Raw genomic sequence first — 8,938 nt, 5'->3', positions numbered from 1 at the left:
ATGGCACTTTGGATGTGTGTGGAAAAGTATTTTGTGGATATATGTTTTTGTTTGTCGTGGGTAAATTATTCATACCAACTCATTTTTAGCTAAAGGTTTTCCAAATATTTTTTCCTAATCTATGACTTAACTTTTCATTTTTTTAGCTGTGTTTTTGAAGAACAAGATTTTATTTTTTTTAAAGATTTTATTTTTAACAGTTAGTGCTTTTTTGTGGTTGTGTGTGTGTGTGTGATTTAAGAAATCATTGTCTAACCTAGTAGCATGTGAAGTTTTATAGTTTTTAACTCTTATTAAATTTATTATTTATTTTGAATAAATTTTTGTGAATGGTGTAAAGTAGGTTTTTCTTCCTAATTTTCATGTATGTATTCATTTGCTTTAGCACAATTTGTTGAAAACACTGTCTTTTCTAAATACATTGAATTACCTTGGCTTCTTGGTAGAAGAGATATTTTACCTTGAAAATATGAATCTGTTTCTGAAATATCTTTTCTGTTTCAGTGTTTTATATACCTATTCTCGAGTAAATAACCTAACTGTTTTGATTATGATAGCTTTGTATTAAATCTTTAAATTAGATTTTTATGATGTACATTCTTCACTTATTTTTTATAAAGAGTTTTGGATGATCTAGGTCCTTTGCTTTACAATATAAATTTAATAATCATTTTGATAATTTTTTATATTTTGCTGGTGTTTTACTTGAGATCACATAAAATCTAATGATAACTGCCTTCTTAACAACACTGGCACTATGGTACCTCTAAATGCACTTTCTCCCACAGTGGTAGTGTGAGTCACCTTCATCTCAATCTCCTTCATTTCAGTGAGTTACAAACCCTGCCTCTTCAACTACAGATGTGTTCCTGGTAGCCTTTGAGTGGGAAGCATTGACAAATCCAATTAAACGGGACTTCTGTTAACTATACAAAGTATATTCTAAAGTGATTTACTAATACCCCTAGTCCCAACCCCAAATGCCAGTTGCTATGGTAGCCAGATATCATGTTTGACAATGAGAGGAAAATCAGTCTGACAGTAGCTTGAAAGAGTTTTTCTAAGTTCACACTGTGAAAAGTCTACTTTTAGTTTCTCCCTTAATGCACTTTAGCAATTTAATTAGTACTGTAGAATATATATAATTTAATATTTAACTGTGCTCACTTTATTTACTACTAAAAGATTAATAATCACTACAAGATACATTAACAATGATTTCATAATACCCATTATAAATTAATGAGTCCTTTGTATAGAAATACATCTTGCAGGCTATTAATGGCCAGCTAGAATATTTCAAATGGTTATTGCATGTGCATTAACTTAGAGTTTTAAAAAGTGACTTGACTACAGTACAGGCTACACTAGAATTAGACTTTAGAAATTATACTAAAATTCCAAAGCTTTTCTATATACTAAAAATGCCATTAGAGTATGTGGGTCAAAGATCTCTTTGATAGCCTTACAATAAAAGAGAGATGTAAGAAATAAAACTTATCAATCTATACTATTCAAAAAATCATAAAAGATGGTTGTATTAATAAATTTTTCTTTGCATACAGATTTGTATAATTTTGTATTGTCATCAAATTTGAATATACTGAACATCACTATAATTTTTAGTAACTACTGAAAGTTTTTTGTTTTTTTTTTTTGTATTTTTCTGAAGCTGGAAACGGGGAGAGACAGTCAGACAGACTCCCGCATGCGCCCGACCGGGATCCACCCGGCACGCCCACCAGGGGCGATGCTCTGCCCACCAGGGGGTGATGCTCTGCCCCTCCGGGGCGTCGGTCTGCCGCGACCAGAGCCACTCTAGCGCCTGGGGCAGAGGCCAAGGAGCCATCCCCAGCGCCCAGGCCATCTTTGCTCCAATGGAGCCTCGGCTGCGGGAGGGGAAGAGAGAGACAGAGAGGAAGGAGGGGGGGGGGAAGGGAGAAGCAAATGGGCGCTTCTCCTATGTGCCCTGACCAGGCCGACGCTCTACCGTTGAGCCAACTGGCCAGGGCCACTATTGAAAGTTTTATTGTAAATATTTAGCTCATATTTCACTTCCATTCCTTTAGGGAGTGACATGCTACAGGGATGCAACTTCTAACATTCTAGTCAATTACTGAATTTTTTCCAAAGCAGTGTAACATTTGTTTATAGTGGCCATAATATCTCATCAATTAAGATGAGGTCTATGGCCCTGGCCGGTTGGCTCAGCGGTAGAGCATCGGCCTGGCGTGCGGAAGTCCGGGTTCGATTATGGCCAGGGCACACAGGAGAGGCGCCCATCTGCTTCTCCACCCCTCCCCCTCTCCTTCCTCTCTGTCTCTCTCTTCCCCTCCCACAGCCCAGGCTCCATTGGAGCAAAAGATGGCCCGGATGCTGGGGATGGCTCCTTGGCCTCTGCCCCAGGCGCTAGAGTGGTTCTGGTCGCGACAGAGCGACGCCCCGGATGGGCAGAGCAGAGCATTGCCCCCTGGTGGGCATGCCAGGTGGATCCCGGTCGGGCACATGCGGGAGTCTGTCTGCCTCCCCGTTTCCAGCTTCAGAAAAATACAAAAAAAAAAAAAAAAAAAGATGAGGTCTAATTGAAACTCTACTTATTAAAATAATATGACAATGGTTGTCTCATATCTTAAGTAGTTGGCTTAAGTTTACCAAAATACAAATTAGCTGGTCTTTTTGTATATTTTGTATTATTTTTTTGTCTAATTATTATAATAATTTCAAAATGAAGACAATCATCCAGTCCAGCTGTTTCTTGCAGGACAATTATTTTCTCATCAGGATTGAGTACAGGCTGTGCTCATCTGGCAAAGGGACACAGAAATATATGATAGATATGCTGCTGAAGTGGAGGTCTGTTTCTCTTTTGTGTCATTGAAACAAAATAGAACAATGGTCTGTTAGGTAGTTATGCTCCTTTGGGTAATCATGTGAAGCATGATAGGTCGCTGTTTGCTTTTTTAAAATAGATCTCAAAACAGTTGGTCTCCCATATATAATTCTGGGTGAAAGGACATGTATAGGTATATTGTATCAGATGGAGTGCTCTTCAGGAGTTTTAAAAAGTCCCTTCCAGAAAATTTATTTGTATAGTTGTACTTAGCAAAGGTAAACAAATATCTTTCTACTTAACCTTCACAAATTAAGGTATATTGGCCTAGCTGAAAATAGTTTACTTTAATTTTTTTTTTTTTTTTTGTATTTTTTCTGAAGTTGGAAATGGGGAGGCAGTCAGACAGACTCCCACATGCGCCCGACCGGGATCCACCCGGCATGCCCACCAGGGGGCAATGCTCTGCCCATCTGGGGCATCGCTCTATTGCAACCAGGGCCATTCTAGCGCCTGAGGCAGAGGCCATGGAGCCATCCTTAGCGCCTGGGCCAACTTTGCTCCAATGGAGCCTGAGCTGCGGGAGGGGAAGAGAGAGACAGAGAGGAAGGAGAGGGGGAGGGGTGGAGAAGCAGTTGGGCGCTTCTCCTGTGTGCCCTGGCCGGGAATAGAACCCGGGACTCCTTCACACCAGACTGACACTCTACCACTGAGCCAACTGGCCAGGGCCAGTTTACTTTAATTTAAAACAGAATTTGGAATGAGAGAAATAACAGTTTTTGAACTGAATGATGACAATATAAACACTGAGAAAAGGTTAGAGAGAACGTGCTAATGAATATCACCAGCATGTTTGTTCTAATGTCATTCTCAGCAATTACTTGTCTGATATTTACCTTCATTTCGTTGGCATTCTAGAGGGAGAGATTATGCTGGCTTCACCAACATAAACATCTGGTTCAACGGAATGTGATAAGTGTCGTTAGGAATGACTATTTGCTCATTGCAGTTTAATTAACAATCTCTTGTCTGATTGTATTCCTGAAGTTTATCCCCAATAATCTTCTTTTAGTGTCCAGACACTTAGTATAGATTTTTCTGATACTATACAATTGAGGAGCACATTCAGAATTATGGTAATTTGTATTTTCAAAAAAACTAACCCAGAAATATTTACTGAGTGCTTTTTTTTTTTTTTTTTTTTTTCTTTTTCATTTTTCTGAAGCTGGAAACAGGGAGAGACAGTCAGACAGACTCCCGCATGCGCCCGACCGGGATCCACCCGGCACGCCCACCATGGGGCGACGCTCTGCCCACCAGGGGGCGATGCTCTGCCCATCCTGGGCGTCGCCATGTTGCGACCAGAGCCACTCTAGCGCCTGAGGCAGAGGCCACAGAGCCATCCCCAGCGCCCGGGCCATCTTTGCTCCAATGGAGCCTTGGCTGCGGGAGGGGAAGAGAGAGACAGAGAGGAAAGCGCAGCGGAGGGGTGGAGAAGCAAATGGGCGCTTCTCCTGTGTGCCCTGGCCGGGAATCGAACCCCGGTCCTCCGCACGCTAGGCCGACGCTATACCGCTGAGCCAACCGGCCAGGGCTTACTGAGTGCTTTTTATGTTCCAAATTCATTCCTGTCCTCATGGAAATTACATTTTTATATATGAAGAAACAACTTTCGGTAAATATATGTGGTTGTCTTCTTTCTAAGTTGCATGTATAAGACGACATATGAGAAGATACTCTGAAGAGAGACAGGGCTGAGCTAGATCAATCTTCTGGGACTGGGTAACTACAGAGAGAAAGAACAGTTTGTACTCAAGTGCTAGGTTGGGAACAAGTGAAGACTGTTTGAGGAATGGTGGAGAGCTTGAGATGGCCACAGAGTGAATGAAGAAGAGACCAGAGGAAGGGGAAGTCAATGAGCTGAGGGAAGTAAGACACATCACATGCTACTTACTGTAGGGGCTTTGGTTTTTACCCTGAGTAAAAGGGGTCTTGGTGGAGGGTGTTGAGAAGAGGACTGATGTGCCTTAAAAGTTTCATCCTGCTTTGTAATGTATATTGTAACAGTACTAGTGGGCAAGCAAAATAACCACTAAGATGTATTATAATATATTATAATAATGTAGGAAAGAAATGATGACTGATTGACAGACAGATGATACATAGATAGATAGATAGATAGATAGATAGATAGATGATAGATAGATAGAAAGATAGACAGATGGATTAATAGATTGATAGATCAATCCATCTTACTGTCATTAGATAGACCTCTTATGGACCTTAATAATGGCAGGCAAAATAAATGCACTTTTGGGAGGGTTTTTTTTTGTTGTTGTTGTTGTTTTTTTTCATTTTTCTGAAGCTGGAAACAGGGAGAGACAGTCAGACAGACTCCCGCATGCACCCGACCGGGATCCACCCGGCACGCCCACCATGGGGCGACGCTCTGCCCACCAGGGGGCGATGCTCTGCCCATCCTGGGGTCGCCATGTTGCGACCAGATCCACTCTAGCACCTGAGGCAGAGGCCACAGAGCCATCCCCAGCGCCCGGGCCATCTTTGCTCCAATGGAGCCTTGGCTGCGGGAGGGGAAGAGAGAGACAGAGAGGAAAGCGCGGCGGAGGGGTGGAGAAGCAAATGGGCGCTTCTCCTGTGTGCCCTGGCTGGGAATCGAACCCGGGTCCTCCACACGCTAGGCTGACGCTATACCGCTGAGCCAACTGGCCAGGGCTGGGAGGGTTTTTGTGTGTATGAATGTGTGTGTTCTTGAGGTGTTTAGTTTCTAGAGTAACACTGTGCAACAGAACTTCCTTCTGCGATAGAAATATTCTCTTTTCTGTCCAATATCATTGCCACTAAATAGATAGGAGCACTGGTATGTGGCTGCTATGACTGAAATACTAACTTTTAATTCATATTAATTTAAATTTAAATACACATATATGGACAGTGGAACCTACTGGACAGTGCAGTTCTGGAATATAATGTATGAAGGAAGAGAGACACTGGAAGAGTTAGATATTGGAGGAGAAATTCTGGAGTGCTATCAATTTTATATTTTTAATCTGAGTGATGATTACCATAATGTTCTATTATAAATATTGCTCAAATACATCTTTGTGTTTTCTAGATTTTTATTTATTACTGCACACAAATATACACACACAAACAAACCATGTTGATTCCAAGAGGGAATAGGTAAGCACATATTAATTGTGTTCATCCATTAACAGAAGTAAAACTGTCGCTCTATAAACTGTATTTTTTTTTTTTTTTTTTTTTTGCCTTAAGAAAGACATGATTTTTTGGATCAATGTTAACTTAAAGGGCTCGGCACTGTGTGTGGCTAAAGAAATTTTGATTTTGGATTTATTTTATTTTATTTATCTTTATGTGGGAATCAAATTTGCCAGTAGCTGTAACGCTGCCATCTAAATTACAAACTGTCCTATGAGACTGTGGCCAGAAGAAAAAAAAAAGTGGGAGAATGACAAGTCATCAGCCTTAACCACAAATGGAAAAATATATTATTTTGGTGAATAGATCATTAACTAATAGAAGAGTATAGAGATCTCAGTTAATGAAAGAATTTCAGCTTTTGATGAAAATGATAGAAAGTCTTAGGAAATTATTTTTGCATCCTTTTTTCCCAACATTTAATTTATTGCTCCAAGATTCTTCCTTTGAAGGGACACTTCCAGTGTCCTAGATTTAAAGTTACCTGTGTACACAGCAAAAATGTCCCAGCCAGACACACAATGAGCTCACACTCAGTATGAGAATAGCATTAGTTTACTTTTATTCCTGTGCATAAAACCATAGCTTTGTAAGTCTGGGATATGAAAGAAAATAAACTTCAGGAATACTTTTGAAGATCATTTGATTCAATATGCAGATTCTTTGTCAACGGAGCTCAAAGACATTATCAGACAATTTTATATTAAATTTTAAATGGTCTAAACAAAAGCTCTTTTTCAGATTTGGTAAATTAATAGAGTTAGATAGTACTTTACTCAGAAACAAATGAAACGGAAGAAATGAACAATAACAACCACACCACATTGCTTCAGCCTGCTCAGAGCATACTCTTGCCTTTGAGTTTCTTTAAGTATTCCTTTAAGAGAATGATTTTGTAAAAATAGTTTCCTTCACATTATATTTTATTTATATTTGAACTATAGAGTTTATTAGCTACCCTGGCAGCCGGGAAGTTTTTATTTTACCAGCTAAAATTCATATTACACGCACTGATGCCCAATTAGCTTGGCGACAATAACACGTGTTTCTATATGTTACACGTAGTGAGGCTGCCAACTGTGCTTAATGGAATTGGACACCGCTCTGAGAATCGGGAATGGGATGACATCTTGCATTTGAATGTGATATTATCTGAAATCAAGGTCCAGATTTGCTTTGTTTTCTTTTTGTTATTGTTTGTCTTTCCTTGGCAAATAAGAAATCATTTTAATTAAAGAAGCAATCTCATTACTATGTGCAATGACAATATTCTATTAAAAATTCACTTAGTTCAGCTATTCATTCAGAAGAGCTATTATAACTTGCATGGCAAGTCAGCACCATGCAAGTAAATTACTTGAAAAAAACAACAACAAGGAGATTTCCTAGTTAACAGGCTTTATGAAAATGATTATATGGGTGTGTTTTAATCTCCAGATCATCTTGGGTATAATTCTCACTAGGGATGTAATAAGATGATATTAATAAAAAAAAAAAGAAGAAGAGAGAAAGAAAGAATACCTCAGCACTAAAACCACTTGTACCATCTAGGAATCCCTATGATTAATACCTTAATTACTGTGTATGATAGGAGAGCGCAGTGATGTGTGAAGGCAATGTTAACTTTAATCGATGAGAAGCAAAGTCAATTTAATTGTCACATGGTATTTGCTATTACTGGCATATTGATATGGCACATTTGCATAATGACTCTTTTAAGCAAAAACACCATTCTTTTTTTAATTGAATGGACGGGCTTCATTATTTTCTTGACCTCTATTGACCCTTAAAGGATGTACATTTAGTTGACATAGAAACAAGCTGTTGCTTGTGGTTGCTTTAAGCAGTCCAGCAGGAGAAGCCAGGGTAGTTTAAGATTTTTTTTTTTTAATTTATTTACGCATTCATTCAACAAATGTGCAGCAAGTGGTAGGGAAAGAGAAGTGAGCAAGACACTCTGGTGGCTGAATTTATAAAGCTCATAAACTGTTGGAGGAAAGAGGTATCTTAGTAATATCATTTACATTTTCTAGTTAAAATTAGGTTAAGGGCTATGACACAAAGCTGGTGGGTCCAACGAACCCATGTAGCAGGGAAACTGACATTTTTAGTAGGCACTGGGGAGGTCTTTCTGAGGAAGTGATATCTAAAATAAGCCCTAAAAGATGACAGAAAGAGGATATGGTGGCTGGATTGTGCTGAAGAAGAGAAATCAGGGGACCCAGACGAGGTGAATTTACAAGGAGTGTGGCCTAGGTAAGATGCATCTGAGCATGCGCGGTCAAGGGAAGTGTGCTATGTGGTAAGAATAGAAAGGAAGGCCAACAAGAGCTTTTAACACGTCCTCATTTACTCTCTTCTTCCTGAACTTCTTAACTTACTTGGCTCCAAATATTCGACATTTCCCTCGTTTTCCTCCCATTTTCTTTCTTCTCATTTCCTACCATTAATCATCTAAATGTTGGTTGGAATTCCATGGAACCTGATCCCCCAACATATGCCATCTGTAAGCGCTCCCACTTTCGGGATGATGGTCAGTGCCCTGTCTTTAAATAACATCTGCCCTAGAATGACTCTAAAAGGGAAGTTAGGAGCTATGATCTCTGCCTTGGTTCCCAGACTGCCCAGCAGTCAACTGCATTTCTATGTCTAACAAGATTAAAATCTAATTCGCCCAAATAAGTCATTCGGGCTACCCCTCCCCAGGTTCATATTTTAATGAACAAATAAGAAAGAAATCAGTCAATAGTGGCTGATTTATTCACCATTTGCTCCTCTTAAGTATCTTGTATTCTTCCTCGCCTGTCATGTCAACATCTAAATCCAACAGCCCATGCAGTCATTTTGACCTCTGGAACATATCCCAAA

The sequence above is a fragment of the Saccopteryx leptura genome, chromosome 11 (assembly GCF_036850995.1).
Source record: "Saccopteryx leptura isolate mSacLep1 chromosome 11, mSacLep1_pri_phased_curated, whole genome shotgun sequence".
In the NCBI taxonomy this organism is placed as follows: domain Eukaryota; kingdom Metazoa; phylum Chordata; class Mammalia; order Chiroptera; family Emballonuridae; genus Saccopteryx; species Saccopteryx leptura.
The sequence above is the reverse complement of the archived record's forward strand: the minus strand, read 5'-3'. Positions refer to the sequence as shown.